The 17747-nt window shown below is 44.1% G+C and overlaps 1 long non-coding RNA gene across 1 annotated transcript; it reads right to left on the bottom strand.

The window, feature by feature from the left end:
* Nucleotides 1-6509: 6509 nt before the first annotated feature.
* Nucleotides 6510-16555, bottom strand: LOC128118409 (uncharacterized). Its single transcript, XR_008221191.1, has 3 exons — nucleotides 16473-16555; nucleotides 13314-13612; nucleotides 6510-10428 (listed from the first exon to the last, which is right to left on the bottom strand). It is a non-coding gene; the product is annotated as an uncharacterized LOC128118409 (long non-coding RNA).
* Nucleotides 16556-17747: the final 1192 nt, after the last annotated feature.

The following is a 17747-nucleotide window of genomic DNA, read 5'->3' as shown; positions in this document are numbered from 1 at the left end:
CAAATCAATAAAAAAGAATATCTCATTTTGGCAGTACTAGAATTCAAACCCAGAGTCTCTTCCATGCCAGGCAAATGCTCAACCATTAAACTCCATATAACACTACCCAAAAAAAATCATTTTTTAAGATTTATTTATTATGTATACAGCATGTATGCCTGCAGGCAAGAAGAGGGCCCCAGATCTCATTCAAGATGGTTGTGAGCTACCATGTGGTTACTGGGAATTGAACTCAGGACCTCTGGAAGAGCAGCCAGTGCTCTTAACCGCTAAGCCATCTTTCCAGTCCAAAAAATCATTTTTTATTTAGACTTTTTTTTAAAGAAACAAAAGTGATCGCTGATTGTTTCCTAAATTAATCTTTGACAGTTTCATGTTCTAAAATAATTGTTATGCTTTTCAATTTTTCAATTTTATTTTATTTTATTTTTTGTATATGTGCATTTTGCCTTCATGCATGTCTGTACAACACTTGCATGCCCGATACCCACAAAGGCCAGAAGAGGGCATTAGATCCCTTGCAACTGGAGTTAGATACTGTTGTGAGATGCAGTGTGGTTGCTGGGAAGAGAACCTGGGTTCTCTAGGAGAGGAGTCAGGGCTTATAATCACTGAACCATCTCTCTGGTTCCTAGTCCTATGATGCTTCTCATGCTTCATTCTGAGCCCCAACTTCTCCCCACATGGCTTTGAACCACTTGATCTCAGTGTCTCATATCAAAAGTAGGCATTTTACCAAAGAGGTACCACAGTCAACCAAAATCAAATTCTGATCGAAGAGCATATTAGATAGGCAGACATTGCGCAGAACCTCCCCTCTTCCATTTGTCTGAAGTTAATATTTTAATTTATGTTTTATTTAATGTATGTAATTAATAATTTAATATTATAAACATTTCTATGCACATACTTCCAAGGTTATCTGATTCTCTGGCTGTCTCTACCATTCCTATGTTAAGTCAATTCATGTGACCTTTGGATGACTTGGGCATGGGTTTTAGATGAATAGGTAGGTGAGAGTGTGTGAAAGTTTGTCCGGAAGTTTTGTCTGCCTCCGAAACATCTATACAGCAGCTGACCTTCACTTCGGACTTATAAGAATGTGAAATAGCACCCTCTACCCATCAGGTGCTATTTGTCAATTGAAGCTAAGAAGAGCTCAGCATCCTCCTTGCACGCCAGCGAAGGAGAAGAAAGAAAGGTGCTTGTTCATCGTTGATGGATTTGCCCAAGGATTCATCCCTGTTTTCTTCCTCCCCTGTTTAACTGAAGAACAACTCACCTCACCCCCACGGGTGTGAATTTAGTGCCCTCCGGAGCACTTGCACATCTGTTCAGGTGTCCTAGAAATAAATATTAAATTAATTGTTAATTTAATTTCAGTTCTCCATCAAAAGGCTTTCCATAAGCTGACTAAAAAGAGCTTAACTGTCCAAAAGTAGGTCAGACAGAAAAAGGCACTTTTGAGCGTGTGAAAGAATCCCAGTCTTTAAAAGAATACAGTTCCACCAGTTCAACAAACACCTATTATAAACACCAAATGGAGTTAGTTGTGCCTAAACAAGAACCATTTGTTTTGTTTGTTTGTTTATTGTTTCATCATTAAACTGCCCCAAAACATAAGACACTAAAATGAAATCTAGTTATCAACCAGACTTGAATTTGGAGTCACCTTCCCATTGGGCAAATGGATATTTAAGGAACTAGCTTGAAGCTACCTGGTGGCTACCTGGGAGTCGGGGGACATTTGTGAAGATAAAAAAGAAAGCCCATAAATATAAAAATCTCCATGTCTGGTGCCTAACATGTAGTGGATGCTCAATCTTTTCTTGAAGAAATGTTGGGTTATTCTGGGCTAACTTGGGCCAGCTCCTCTGTCTCATTACGGCCAGTTGCTCTGAGTTATAGCACAGCTGAGAGTGGGTAATTGTCAGATTGTATGTAGGTAGGACTCCTAGAAAGGACAGCCTCTTAGGAAGCAAAAGCCCAACGTTTCTGGAACACGTTTCCAGAAACCTCTTACCAGAGGAGTTGCTCTGAGCATTCTGTGAGGTGACGCCCCTCCCTCCCTCCATGCATTATTTTAAAAAGTGAATCGAGACTTCACTCACGTGTCTTTCCGCAGGCCTGTGCACATCTGTCCCTCTCCCTTATCTTAATAAAACTCTTGTTAGTGGGGAAAAAAAAAGTGAATCGATGCAAGCATCCAAGGAGACAAGTATTGTTCTCATGCTTGGGAAGAGGTGATGAGTAGATCACATGAGATCTCTACCCCAGTGGTCCATTCATTTTCCGACAAAGCACATCCTGCTATCACCTAACATCAGTACCTTCTTCAGGATGGACAGCAAAGTGCCCCAGAAGGAGTAATCAGGTTAGAAGTGAGAGGACCCATTTGAATCCAGGATCTACACCTTGCCGGCTGTTCATTTCTTGGAAATCAGAATGTTCTGGAAGGAGTACGTAAACCCGAGGCCTGTCCATTAAAATGGGCATAATGCCTGCCTTGCTGAGGTCCTGTGAAACCGAAGAGTCATACTGATGACAAATCACACACTCTGGCCACTAGCGCACAGTACTTGCTCCATTAACTGTTTTCCTTTGTTTATTTATGTCGTTTGAATGGCAACCCTTTGTTACCTTAAAGAAAAGCTAGTTCAGAAGCCTGTCAAAGAAGAAAAATATCCAGGGATAGGAGGCTTCCTCTAAGCACATCCTACAAAAGAAGCATATTTTCAATCATTTTTGAGGCAGCATATTGACCCGGAGTGTGTTAGTAAAAAAAGTAGCAAAAACATGACTTCTCATTAACCATAACATCTTAGTCATCTGTCCTTTTTTTTACTCCATCCTGAAAGGAGTGGATAAGAAATGCCAACCAAATTTGGGAACAAATTTGGGTTGAGGGAGACAGAAGCAACTAACTAGGGGTGTCTGAATAAAACCCCTAATGAGAACCTCAACCTCAAAGATCTCGAAAGAGGAGGTCGCAGCGTAGAGGTGCAGGGAAGGGGGCTGAAATTGGGGGGTCCTTTGGAAGTCTGTGGTAGGAGCAATTAGAATCCCAGCGGCTGCTCCTGTCACCTCTTAGGCCTGCCTGGGCCACCAAGAGGCTGAGCCAGCTGCTCCCATCACAACAGAAAGGCTGGGGGGGAGACTCAACCAAAAAAAAAAAAAAAAAAAAAAAGCCCCAGAACCAGCTACACAATTAGTGAAACTCTACCTCTGAACTTAGCTCCCCAAATGATATTAGGCAGGATTTGTTTTTGGTTTTCAGTCTAGTTTTATATTTTAGTTAAAAAAAAATATCACAGTGGACAAAGTCACGGCAGAATCTCCTTCACTCCCGCTCCTTGCCAACGCCAGCGCTAGCCTCCGCGTGCCCTGACCTCTGCTTTCTGTTCCTGTATTCATTATTGCTACCGAAGGTTCATTCTCTCCTGATGCAGACCATGTCTCTTAAGCGTGTGCGTGGGCTCCGTTCTCTTTGTGTCATCCGAGGAATCCTATATCATGCCAGAGCCAGTTGTCTCCCCAGCCCCCAGGATGAGTTCTGAATCCAAATACAAAGATGGCGTCGAATATGGTCTTATCCAACTTGCCTGGGTTTTTGTTTTTCCTGAATCTTTGTCTTAGATGCTCTTGTATTCCAGGAGTGAGGGACATTGGAAGCTTTTTGTTTCCTTGGAAGGACTCAGTTGGTCATAAACGTCCAGATCTGGCTAGTTACTGTGTCGTGATGGCACCCAGCCTTCAGGCAGCCAAGGAGGAAACAGGCAGTCAGCCAGGTTTGCACAGGGCTTGTCCCTGTCTTGCCCACCAGCAACCCAGGAGATGGAAGACTTCCTCTTGTAGCAAGGGATCTGCCCAACAGTCAAAATCTGCACGTACCGATGGACATCGGGAATTCCCAACAAGCTCTTCGCCTTCTACCTAGTGAATCCATCACAAGTGAGGCCCTCTGGGCAAGAAATGCCACAAAACAGCGAGACAGGCAGTCTAAAGAAAGGAAATAGTCACCCCAAAAGATCAAATATCCAAATTGTGGAATATATCCAGGTCAGATGACTGAAGAAAATTAATAAAATAATACTATGCCAGAAATAAAAGGCATGGGTTTCTTGATTCAAAATCATCAGCCCAGCATCTAACAATGGAGAAACAAAAGCAAAAACTCATCACCGTGAATTTTCAAAACAGAGGTAAGCAGGAGATCCTAAAAACAGCCAGACAGGAAAAGAAAGAAAGAAAAAAGGAAAGGAAAGATGACCCACAGCAACAGGAATCCAAACAGCAGGCCCTTCCATCAGGAAGTGAGACACCAGGAAGCAATGGCCTCAGGATTATAGACAGGCGATGTCTGAGACCTATCAGCGGTGGTCTCATTAAGCTCCTTCGGGCAAGCTTCTGGAAGACCCAGCCCACTAAGATTATAGGAGAAGGCTCGGGGTATAGCTCAGTAGAGCATACAGCATTTGCCAGCACATCTGAAGCCCTGGCCTCCATCCCCAGGCCGGCAAAACCAACAGCAAGCGACTTAAAAAAGAGAAGTCCTCACGGTGGGAAGCGTGGCTCCATGGGTGAAGAGCTCGCCTTGCAAGTGTGTGGACCTGAGCTGGATCCCCAGCCCTCATGGAAAAATCCAAGTGGAACAGGGACAGCGTGTGGGTATAATTCCTAAGGAGCCAGAGACAGGAAGCCCCTGGGGCTCACTGGCCAGCCAGCCAGCCCAGCCTAGTCAGCAGACACCCAGTTAAAAGGTCTAACTTGAAATCTTGTCTCAAAATAGGTAGGTAGGTAGACAGACAGACAGACAAGTGGAGAAGCAAGACATTGATGAAAGAAATTGAAGGAGGTACAGATAAAGGGAAGAATATCCAAAAATAAATAAACGAAGTATGGTGGAGAGCAATTGAGGGAGATGTCTGACATTGACACCTGGCCCATATGCAGGCACGCATGTACACACACACACACACACACACACACACACACACACACACACACACACACTAAAATTCTAAATAACAACCAAAAGAAAGCTCCAAGAAATTTTTTTAAAAAGGATGAAATCTGAGGCCGGGCGGTGGTGGCGCACACCTTTATTCATAACAGTAGCAAGGTAGATCTTTGTGAGTTCAAGGCCAGCCTGGGCTACTGAGTGAGTTCCAGCACAAAGCTACATAGAGAGACCCTGTCTCGAAAAACCAAAAAAAAAAAGTATGAAATCTGGTTATAGCGCATACTGAAGTGAAGCCTTGATAGGAACAGACCAAGTTAGAATATAAACCTGATAGCCACGGAGGCATACCACTCCAGCCTCCCTTTAAAGCAGTGGTTCTCACCCTTCCTCATGCTGGGACCCTTTAATATAGCTCCTCATGTTATGGTAAACCCTAACCATAAAATTACTTTATTGCTACTTCATAACTATAATTTTGCTACTGTTATGAATCGTAATGTAAATATGCACAGTATCTGATATGCAATGCCCCCCTTCCCCACCCCCCCCACATTGGGTCACAACCCACAGGTTGAGAACCAGTGCTTTAAAGGATACCTTGACTAAGGAGTGTGTTACGCTAGGGCTGGGTCCCCTGCTGTCCTCACAGAGAATGACACTATCAGAGTATTGCAAGAGAACTGAGCAGCTAGCTGGTCCCACCCAGAGCATCACCAGGATCTGTTCTGGTTCTCCCTTGGGACTGGCCTTGAATTACTCAGGACTCTACCGCAGTCTAAAGGTTCTGTCCAGGCCCCTTTCCCTCCCAGAAGTCCTCAGCTTAGAGCCTGTAACCCTTCCTAGACATCTTCCCTGATACACACTGCGCATTTCAAGGACAGGTGTTAACATAACCAGTAGAGTGAGAGACCAGAAGAAGGAAACCTGACGGGGAGGGCAAGATGGACTATTAAATATCATTTGTAAACAGGGTCTGGTGCAGTAGACCTGCAGTGTACTCAACAAACAGGCTGTGGCAAGACCACAAGTTGAAGGCTTGCCTGGGTGACAGAGTGAGTTCAAGGCCAACCTGGGCCACTTAATGAAACTCTGTCTCAAAAGTTCAAGAGTCCTGGGGATACATCTTGGAAGTAGAGTGCTTGTCTGGCATGGATGAGGCCCCAACTTCCCACCTTGCAGTTTAGGAAATCCATACATAGGAATACTCAATTCTATTTTGTAACATGAAGTATTGCCTTGATGCTTGAACCAAAACAAAGTCAATTATATTTAAGGTCAGTAGATAACACCTATATGTCCCTGATAGGAAGACAAAGAAATACCAAAACAAACTCATGGTTTAAAAATGAGAAAGAAAGGCACACACTTTTAATCCCAGCCCTCGGGAAGCAGAGCCAGGCGGATCTCTGTGAGTTCAAAGCCAGCCTGGTCTACAGAGTGAGATCCAGGAAAGGCACAAAGCTACACAGAGAAACCCTGTCTCGAAAAACAAAAAAAAATAAAAAAATAAAAAAAAAATAAAAGAAAGAAAATGTCAGGGAAAAAAGTCAAACAAAAAACCCACTGGAAGAGTTAAGAATGGTTGTCAGGCGAGGAACAGAATGGGGTGATATGTGTGGAGAAAAGAGATCAGTGGTGGCACTTTGAAGGGTAGAATGGGGTGATATGTGTGGAGACAGGAGACCAGTGACAGTGTTGTTTGTTTGACTCGCTAGGAGAAGTTGCTTATTAAGCCCATTGGACATGGTGCTGATAAGGGTGTATATTTACACAGCGAAACACGCTCAGTGAAAACTGAGATAAGATCCCAGCGTGGAGGGACACGCCTTCAATCCCAGCTCTCGGGAAGCAGAGGCAGGTGGATAGCTGCAATCAAAAGCAAGTCCAGTCTCCTGCCTAGCTATTGGCTGTTTAGCCTTTTATTAAACCAATCATAGCAATATATCTTCACACAGTGCACAAATATCCCACAACAGTCATCTGTATCAGGAAAAACCATGGGGCTGGAGAGATGGCTCAGAGGTTAAGAGCACTGGCTGCTCTTCCAGAGGACCTGGGTTCAATTCCCAGCACCCACATGGCTGCTCACAACTGTCTGTAACTCCAGTTCCAGGGGCTCTGATGCCGATGCACATGAAATAAAGTTAAATAAATAAAAAAAAACTATAAAAAAAGAAAGAAAAGAAAAAGCACAGTAAAAATATATACACGAGACCAGAAACCCCCAAATGCCTCCCCGCTACCCCTACCCCAATCAGCCTCTTCATTCTGAGGGCAAGAAGCCACGCTGTTCAGCATAAAAGAAGAACCTACCTGGAGGTTTTTAATAAGAAGAACCAATAGGCAGGCCATTCTTTAATCAACTCTCCATTTGATGAAAGAGTTCCATGTTCACGTGTATAAAAATGAAAACTTTCAGGGGCCGAGTGCAGAGCTCACTAGTGTCCATGCAGCGTGACCAAGGCTCTGACTTTAGTCTTTGATCCCAAGCTTTGCAAAACAAACAAAAACTTGGACACAAGAAAAAGAACTGTAATTACAAGCCCAGGGATACTTCCTATTCACTGTTTTCTTTTTGGCTTTTTTTTTCTTTTCTTTTTCTTCGGTCTTTTCCAGCACTTTGAAGTCTTATTTTATGCATAATTTAATATTCTGATTTTCTATTTAAAATTTTATCAAATGCTCCTTGTACTACTAAAACCTCTTTGTGAGCATCTTTTTTTTTTTTTTTTTGAAGTCTGTGTAATAGAAGTAACATAATTTTCCCAGTCGTTCTTCCTTGTTGGACCTTTAAAAGTTATTTCCAATTTCCAATGCTACGATAAACTTCTGGTATGAACATCTCTGGCCTCAGTTCAGATTATTTTCTTCCAATACACTCCCGAAAGCAGAGTCAGTCAATGACATGAACATTTTTAAGGCTAAGTAAACCATTTTTTTTTTCAGGTGGGTTGTTGAAGTTTATTTAATATTTAATACCAGACTGTGCAGAGTAGATGAGTAAACCAGCAAGCTCATGGCCAGCATACAACTTAGAGAGCATGTCACACGCACAGGGAAAGCCACACTGGGCTCAGCACAGCTCACCTCCCTCAGTTCCAAAGGAAGCCATTAATCTAAATTTCTGCTCTCCGAGATTTTTTTTTTTTCAGGGCTAGAACTTGAACTTACAGTCTTTCTCTTAAATAATAAGGGGTATGGGGTGTAGCTCACTGGGAGTGTTCCTGCCTAGCCCTTGCAAGCCCTGGGTTCCATTCTTAGAACCACAGAAAACAGAGAGATTCCCACCCAGCACTGAGTAGGATATACAGCATCACAGTGTGACCTCTGGGCATTTGGGGCACGAGAAAGCCATTCTCCAGGATGGTAACAAGAGAACTCTACAAGGTTCTGAAAGAAGCAAGTTTGTGTCATCCATGACATTTATCTAAAAGCTATGTATGACAGGCTGTGTCTTTTTATCTTTTCCATAAATTTCTATGCATTTCAAAGAAATCTATCTACAGTGTCCGCATAGGGTTTCGTGGATGATGGTTCCATATATGGATGATGTCTGCATAGAGTTTTGTTGATGGTTCCAGTTGAAGATTTTTGACCCTAGCTTTACTTTAATTTTTAAAGCATGTATGTATATGTATGTGATATGTACATGTGTATGTGCATCTTCATATGTGTGTAGGTATGTAGGCCTATGCAGGTGCATGTGTGTGTGTGTGTGTGTGTGTGTGTGTGTGTGTGTGTGTGTGTGTGTGTGCATGGCTGCAGGTTCAGATATTAGAGGTTGTCACTGTGTGTCCTCTCTGGCCTCCACCCAAGGCCAGAGCTCGCTGATTTGGTTAGTCTAGGTAGCCAGCTTGCTCTCCACATCCTGAAACCGGGATGGCAAATGGGTCACTATATCCACCAGACTTTTATGTGGGTGCTGGGGATCTGAAGTTTGGTCCTCACTCTTGCAGAACAGACACTTTACTGGTTGAACCATCTGCTCAGCCCCCCTGACTCCACTTTTAGGTGAAAGTGAAATGGTCCAAATGTGTCGGGCTTGCAATCCTGGCTTCCCTTGCCCTGTGCCTAACCATGTGATCAAAGAAGCTCTGTCAGTTCTCAGCACAACCTTCACAAAATGAAGGTGGCCAGACATCTGGATTTCAATTTAAGGGACCCGTAATAAGCAGCTGTCCCAGATTCTCCCTAAATTACCAGAACCGCATGTTGCCTATACATGTTAAAGACTGAGTAGGTCCTGCTTGGTAGGGTTGAAGTTTGGCTTTGAACTTTAGGAAAACCTAGATATAGCCAGTGCTTGTTCACTTTCTTATATCATGAATCTCTCTAGAAAATTGAATTCTTCCTAAAGGATAGATCCCTGGGCCCAGGGGTGTGACTCAGTTGATAAGAGTGCTTGCTTAGCATGCAGTAAACCCTGGATTTGATTAATGCCAGACTTCAGAAGTAGAGACAGAAGGATCAGAAGTTCAATGTGCTCCTCAGCTATGTAGCAAATGTGAAACCAGCCTGGGATACATGAGACCTTGCCAGGGAGTACAGTGTGTGTGTGTAAATATATCATTCCTCTAAAAGGTATACCTACACAAAGCGTTTCTCAGCAACATGGGATTAAAGACCTCCTTGTCCCTGATTCATGGGCCCCCTCCTCTAGGCTTCCTATATTAATAGGTAGGAAGACCGCAATTGGGAAGATTTACGCTGCAAGAATTTACTTCTCCTATTCTAGAGACTGCAAATCCAAGATGACAGGTCAACACGATTGGCTCTTTTGAAGCCTTTCTTTTTGACTTGGGGATGGCCACCTTTTTCCTGTACGCTCATGTGTTATTCCTTCTATGTGTGTCCATGTCCTAATGCTATGAAGACACCATTCCCACTGAATTAAGATCCACTATAATGACCATTTTGACACAAGGATCCATTTCAAAACCCTGTCTCCATGCATGGTCACACTCTGGGAGACCTGGAGTTAGGACATCATCATATAAACCTGGAAGGATACCCATTTCCACCCATAGCAAATCCCCAAGCTAATCACTGTAACCCAGCGAGGTCCAGAGACTTGAACAGGAGAGGCAGAGCAGCAGCAACTCAGGTATCATGTCGTCCAGTCTTCCACAGCCCTCTGCCTACTGTCTCTGTGCTTTTTAAGACCGGGGTGTGTTGTCCCAAAAGCCTGCAGGCAGAGTCCAAAGGGTCACTTGAGGTGAGACAAGAGTGGAGGTATGGCCTTTGCCCCAGCTCTCTGGTGACATCAGGATGAGACTGAGGATCCTGGTCACTCTCCAGTTCCCCTAGGATACCAGTGCAATACCCAATGTAACCTCAGGGAGTCTTCATAGTGGCTTCTGAGGGACCAATGAGGTAATGAAGGTGCCAGTGTGATCCAGGTCCAGGGTTACCTTCCGTCTACTACTAAGATCCAGAGGAAGGTATGGACTGGGGTCTCCTGGAGCCTTGAAAATAAAGGACTTTGGTTACAAATCTCAAATCTGGAGGCACATCACCATCATGCTTTCTCCCATTACAGTTGTAACTGTGTCAGGGACCTCATATGTTCCCCTCTAAGTGTGGAGGTACTACAGTCTCTGCCACCTCAGCCACAGCCTCCCTGGCAGAGTCCCAGAAACCTTTATAGTGGGCTGGAGAGATGGCTCAGTGGCTAAGAGCACTGGCTGCTCTTTCAGAGGTCCTGAGTTCAGTTCTCAGCACCTATATGGTGGCTCACAACCACCTATAACTGTAGTCTCATGGGATCAGATGACATTTTCTGGTGTGCAAATAGATGTACATGCAGACAAAACATCCATATATATAAAGTAAATAGGGGGCTGAGAGATGGCTCAGTGGTTAAGAGCACTGGCTACTCTTCCAGAGGTCTTGAGTTCAATTCCTAGCACCCACATGGTGGCTCACAACCATCTATAATGAGATCTGGTGCCCTCTTCTGGCTTGCAGATACAGCACTCATATACATAAAATATAAATAAATCTAAAAAAAAAGAACAAACAAATAAAATAAATCTTTTTTGAATAAAAGACTTCATCTGAGGTGGAAAATAGCTGTGTGTGTGTGTGTGTGTGTGTGTGTGTGTGTGTGTGTGTGTGTGTGTGTCTCACATGTCAGGCACTCTTGAGTGTACATGAGGCACACCCTTCATGTGGAGGTCAGAGTCTGTTCTCACCTTTCATCCTGTGAGCTCCAGATGTCAAACTGAGGACTTAGGCAGCAAATACCCTTACCCACTGAGCCATCCTGCCAATCCAGAGACTTGCCATTCAAGAATTATCACCTTAGTTCTGGAAGGAGTGTATATATGTAGCTGCTCTCTTTGGATGTCTTTACTTATGATGATTTATTTTGGGATTTGTTTTCCAAGCACAAGTTTACTACATTTTCTGCTTTGAGTGCACACATGCATGTAATTAGTGAGTGTGTGTGTGTGTGTGTGTGTGTGTGTGTGTGTGTGTGTTTCCTCTGTTGTTTGCAACACCTCCCAGTTGGGAATCATTTGTAAATTTAGTTAATGAGCATTTAACACATTCCCTTTGATAAAGCTGTTAAGTCGGAGCTCTACACTGGCATCCCACCAGACATCTCCCCCTTGCGAAAGCCATTGTGTTTACCTATTCTTAACTGCTTAGCGATGGTTTCTTATTTGTTGGCCCAATAGGGAACTAACCTTTAGTCTTCTCTGGGAGAAAAAAAAAAAATGGTGCTTGAGTTTTGTAAGGAAATGCTTACATCTGTATTCCAAGCAGGTCCACTCTCCTGGCAGGCTTTCATTTTCACCAAACAAAATGAGCGGCAGGCAGAACAAACATTTCAGAGTCACCTTAACTGGCCCTGCCGGTGGCAGCCATGTACAAGCCAGAGCTGTCGGCTTTTGCAAGAACAAATAGCAATCCAACACCTGCAGGCTCCACCGGCAGCGAGGTTGCCTGGATTTAATTATGGCTTGATCTCCAGAAAGGGAGTGTGTCAAGTGTGCTTGTCAATCACTTAGAGAAAGCAGAGTCGGCAGCAGAGTGGCCCTGGGATTTGCCCACAAGATGAGCCCTCCTTACCATCAGCACATCCAGGAAACACGGGCTGTTCCAAACTGAAGACTGATCCAGAAGCAGCATACAGGGGACTTTAAAAGTCAGGTACTTAAAACTAAGTATAATTGAAAATCTAGAAGTAAGCAGAAGGAAAAGCTCCCGCCAAATATTCATGTTGATGCCAAACAGGAAGCCATCTCTCTGCTTAGAAACAACTTCTCCCTCCATAAATTCTTGAGTGTGCACATACAGGGGGAGACACGCGTGTGCCAGTGTGTGGAAGACAAAGGATAACTTTCTGAAGATCGTTCTCACTTTATACCTTGTTTGAGACTGAGTCTCTGCAGCTGCACAGCCTACCCCAGGCTAGCCCGTGAGCTTCCGGCCACACTCCTATCTCTGCCTCCTCATCTTGACATAGGAATGCTGCGATGTGAGCCATCACGTCCAGATTTTTAGGTAGGTTCCAGGGATTGAACTCATGTCATCAGGCTTGTGTGGCAAGTAGTTTGACCCATTCAGTCGGCTCCCTGCCCCGCTGTCCCCCCCCCACCTCCCCACTGCATTCATTCTGGTCTGCTATATTTGCACTCCTTGGCTCCTTGGCCACCTTTTTCTGAGTTCAAGAATATTTTAAATCTGCAGTTTCCTGCTTCTCAGTAAATTCCATGCCAGTCTTCAAATCAATATACAGACATACATGGAATGCATATGCCTAAGCTCGCACTTTCTCTCTCTCTCTCTCTTTTTCTATGTCATACACCACACACACACACACACACACACACACACACACACACACACACACACTCCACTTTTGGTCTGTTCTAAAGTCAGAAAAATGGATCCTGGTAGCAGTTAGATTAACCGTGGGCATAGCACATCGACAAAATCTGTTATCTAGGTCTGGTCACCAAACAAGACAGGGCACAGAGATTTCACCTTCCGACCTTTAGACCGCTAGGGAGTTGGTCACGGGAAACTGCTGAGTCCTATGCAGGCACAATTTAAGGGCATCCCTGCACCCCTTTGCTTTGCACTGTGCCAATGAAAGACAAAGAAAAGAGAACCAATATACGGTGTGAAATTCTAGGGAGCTTTTCTAGCCCAAGTCACCTAGCCATCTATAGCTGGAGGAACCTGGAGAAGCCTTTTATATTGTGAGTGGATGATGGGAAACGCAAGAGAAAAACTGGAGCTGCCACACGGTGTTGGCTCAAGGTGGAGCCAGGGTGACTCACCCTGTGCAAACATCATGGGTTGTTGATTGCCGAAGACATGATTGACCCAAACCTACCTGATTCTAGGTAGGTCACTGGCTCCAGAGCTTCATTTTTGTCCTTGTCTTCCTCCTCTGTGGCTTTGGGATAAAAGGCAGTAGCGTGGTAAGAGAGCAGACTCATCCCGCATCTGTCTCAAGGCCTTGAGTGCATCTGAAGGAAGCCCTCTGGAGAACCTCTGGTGTCCGTGGTCACCAGTGGTGGCCTTTGCCATGGGTGAATAAGCTTGATAAGACCAGTCAGCCTCAAAGATATGGAGAGAGATGGTTGATACTAGTAAGGCCGTTGGATTCCGAAAACGTCTGAAAAATAGGGACTAAGGACAAGAACGGTGAGCTTTCCATTCCATTGTATGTGGACACGCGTGTGTAGGTATGCACGTCGAGGTGAAAAGACAACTTCTGGGCATCAGTTCCTTCCTTCTCCCATCTGGATCCCTGATACCAGACTTAGATCTTCAGCCTTAGAGGCACAACACCCTTATCTGCTGAGCCACTCGATGGCCCAAGGGTAATGAGTTTTATAGAAGTGTGTCATGGTTCAGACTTGGAGATGCTGCTTTTTTTAGTATATAACCAAACAGTGATTTCAGATCAGTCATGGCAGCATTCACATGTTACACAGAAGTAAAAGCCATGACTCCAATAAAGAAAGTCTACATGTTCATGAAATCATTACTGGGTTTTGTTTTGTTTTTTTCTGAGAACACAGCCAACACCTTTTAGATGTTAATCTTTGATTCCATTGTATATAAGAAGTTCTCTTCTACCTTCCAGTTAAGAACTAGGAATTGTGGTACAATTGTGGCATAAATTTTATAGATGAGACCAGCCACATTATATTGGGTGTAAGTCCTGCTCCATGAGACAGAAGCCACACCTAACCATGTTAAGGCCAAGAACCTGAGGCTGGGTAGGTCATGGGCCCTAGGGGAGACCTACTACTATTACTCTGCTAAATAGAGAAATAAAATCACTCCTAAAGATACATTGCTATTCCCGTAGATCAGTGCTCAGCCCACATCAGCGAGGCTTCTTTTTTTTTTTTTTTTTTTTTTGGTTTTTCAAGACAGGGTTTCTCTGTGTAGCTTTGCACCTTTCCTGGAACTCACTCTGTAGTCCAGGCTAGCCTCACAGAGATCTGCCTGGCTCTGCTTCCCGAGTGCTGGCATTAAAGGTGTGCGCCACCACCGCCCGGCTGAGGCTTCTTCTTGTAGGAGATGATAATTAACATAGACCCACAGACATCGTCAGGAATGAAAATAAAGTCAGATTTCATTAAGAAATTCCAGGCAGGGCCGGGCAGCAGTGGCGCACACCTTAAATCGTAGCACTAGCAGGCAGAGCCAGGTGGATCTCTTTGAGTTCAAGGCCAGCCTGGTCTACAGAGCAAGATCCAGAACTACACCAAAACTACACAGAGAAACCCTGTCTCAACAAATCAAAGAAAAAAAGAAATTCCAGGCGAGGCCTTTGGTAAGCTGACCGCCAAGTGTCTCCTGCACTCTTTTTCCCATAATTCTTCTCACCAGTTCGAATAACGACACAACTCAGCAGTGATTGTTCAGGCTACTGAGAATCTTCAGAGAACTATCGCAGAGTTTCTAAACTCCAGTTTCCAGTCAATAAACTAAGAAGTCTTGAAAGAACAGAGATCAATAGTAATCATGGCCAGTACAACAGAATTTCTGTCAAGATGAGTCTGGGGGCTGTTCTCTGTGCTCCGTCAACTGGGCTGATGTCGGCAAATTTGGGAAGCCTGGAGAGCTTTTCTGTCTTCAGTCTTCAGAATTTCTTCTTTCTGTTCCCTTTGAATGGTATTTCCCCCGCTACCTCCTTTTTTAAAAAAAATCATATCTGGATTTTTATTTGACACAGCATTAGTAACAGGTATCAGTGAATTAGAATGTGACATTTCAATACATGTCCTCAATGTGTAATAACCAGATCAGGGTAATTAGAATATTCAGAACCTCAAACATGTATCCTTTTCTTGTATTGGAAACACTCAACATCCTCTTTGCTACCTTCTCAAAAATATTCAATTGGTCATCAACCATAATCATGTGCTGTACTCTAGACCATCGCTGCCTTCTTCCCGTTCCTAATCAAAATCAGAAATGAGATGACATTTTAATTCTTCTCTGGCTGCACTTAGTCTGACCTTTACACTGTCTTTCCTACAGCATTTGCACCTATGTCCCCTTTTCTGTATCTGGAATTAAGAGTTGCTTTGACTAAAGACATTTAGAACAGGCCAGGCATGCTGGTACACACCAGGAATACAAGCTCCAGGCACATGGAAGCAGGAAGATCAGGAGTTCCAGGTCATTCTTGGCTACATAAGGAGTTGGGGACTAGTCTGGGCTATATGAGACTTGGGATAGGAGAGAGGGGATGTCTCAGTAACATCTCCAAATAACTGGATCCACCACTGATATTCCCATTGTGAGAGCCAATAATCTCCCTTTGGTTTAAACTGATATGAATAAGTGGATACTGTTGGGTAACAGCATTATCAAAGAAAACCTATGTAAATTCACACCAGTGACACTCATTTCTGGAGGATGTTTCCCATTTATGCCTAACTACCATGCAACATAATCATTATGTACATCATTAAGTCTGTGTCAGATTAATTTAACTTCTTGGATTTTACTTGATGACATCTGTAAACATACACATGCACTCTGGCTTTCCATTCTTAGTGCATACAAATTAGTCATCTACCGATAAGATTTTTTTTTTCAAAGTGCATAATGTCAGTGCACATATACTTGAGGAAATAAGGGACCAAAGACTGGGAAACAGAACTACCATCTCCTTTTCCACAGGGATGCATCATCTCTGACTAATTAGGACATGGCTGAAAACCAGGGATTAATAATTTGCCCATATTTGCTTCAAGCAAAATCAGTTGAAAATAGCTTTTAAAGGGGTGAGAGATGAATGCAAAAATAAGGCAGGACAGTGTGTGTGGGGGGGGGTGGGAAGCAGACAGCAGAGTTGCCTTCTTTCAGCCTCTCTGGCCTCAGATCTGTAATATGGGAGTCTCAGTTCCTGCATCATGGGATTGGTATCTGCCTGAAGGTGGTCTTTGAGGGAAGGGAAGCCAGCCCTATTCTCCCTGCCTGCCTGAGTGATGTCTCCATATGGACTGTGATGGCTCAAACTCACCTAAGTACCGGAAGTGCTGTCTAGAGTCTCCCCGGGGCTTGCTGCATCCACATTGTGAGAACCGTTCGCCAAGTCTGGTGAAGTAGGCTAAGTGTTCTCCAAGAATGCTAAGTAAGGAGGGGTAAAAAAAAAAGATGAGATGTGAAAGAAGGAACAAGACAGAACGTATCCACTGAGCATTGCCCTGTTCGTTAAATAAAGCAAAAACAAGAGCTGGGAATAAAACCGCAGCTTGGTATACTGGGTGCTCTTTGTGATTGTGATTCATGTTGCTGCTGGTTTCCCAGAAGTTTTTGGGGGCTACCCTAAAAAAAAAAGGAGTTTAGAGCCAAGAAACACTGATACTGGTGTCTAAGAGGGTTTGGTTATGTCATGTTCTTTCTGAAAAAGAACAGTTAGAATTTTGAGCACTGGTCACACACTCAGGCAGGGGACGTAAAACACACTGGACTGGGACAGGAAGGAACTAACTTTGGGAATGTACTTATTGGAGTGCCTTCCAGTGTTACTTGAGATTAGAAGGTGGGCAGAGCTGCCTTCTGGAATGGTCTTTTCACAGACTCACACAGCCAGAAGAGACAACCGAATCCGGAGTCTTATTTCTTGCCTCAGGGAGCTATATAACTAGTCCATCCGATGTGAATTGCTCGCCAATTCAATTTTTAAAATGATTTGAAACCACTGTCTTCCCCAAATTCTGGGCTCATCCTCCATCCACCGCAGGTAGAGAGAGACACAGCTACCTAGGGGCTCCCTCCTGCAGAATCCCATGCCGCCTCTTTCCAGGCTATGGGTTGATGGAGCCTTGCACAGAAATGTAGGGATATGAATATTAATGCAGATATTAGCAGCACTCGGCCTTGAGGCACTTGCAGGGGTTTATGCACTGGCCTGTGGGGCCCTTCACCTATAAAAATTGCCTTCGGGGGGCTCTTCCCCTGGGAGTGCTGTGAAGGACACACTGCTCAGATATCGAGTCCCATGGGAACTCTGTCACTTAGGATGTGGTCAGAGGCAGAGCTGAGTCCTGGCAGGTCTGCTCTTCCAGTAAATGGGCATTGGAGCACAGCAATGCAGACAAATGATATGCCAACTACATTGTTCACGAGTTCTATACCAAGGCTTCAAAAAAGTCTATTTAATTCAACAGCAGCCCTGAAAAGTAAATCAGAGTTACCATGAGCAGTGGTTCTCAACCTGTGGGTCACAACCCCTTTAGGGGTCAAGCGATCCTTTTACAGGGGTCACATATCAGATATCCTGTACATCAGTTAT

The sequence above is a fragment of the Peromyscus californicus genome, unplaced genomic scaffold (assembly GCF_007827085.1).
Source record: "Peromyscus californicus insignis strain IS unplaced genomic scaffold, ASM782708v3 Scaffold_22__1_contigs__length_63687245, whole genome shotgun sequence".
In the NCBI taxonomy this organism is placed as follows: Eukaryota; Metazoa; Chordata; class Mammalia; order Rodentia; family Cricetidae; genus Peromyscus; species Peromyscus californicus.
Note: the sequence above shows the minus strand (reverse complement) of the source record. Positions and strands in the feature narration are given on the sequence as shown.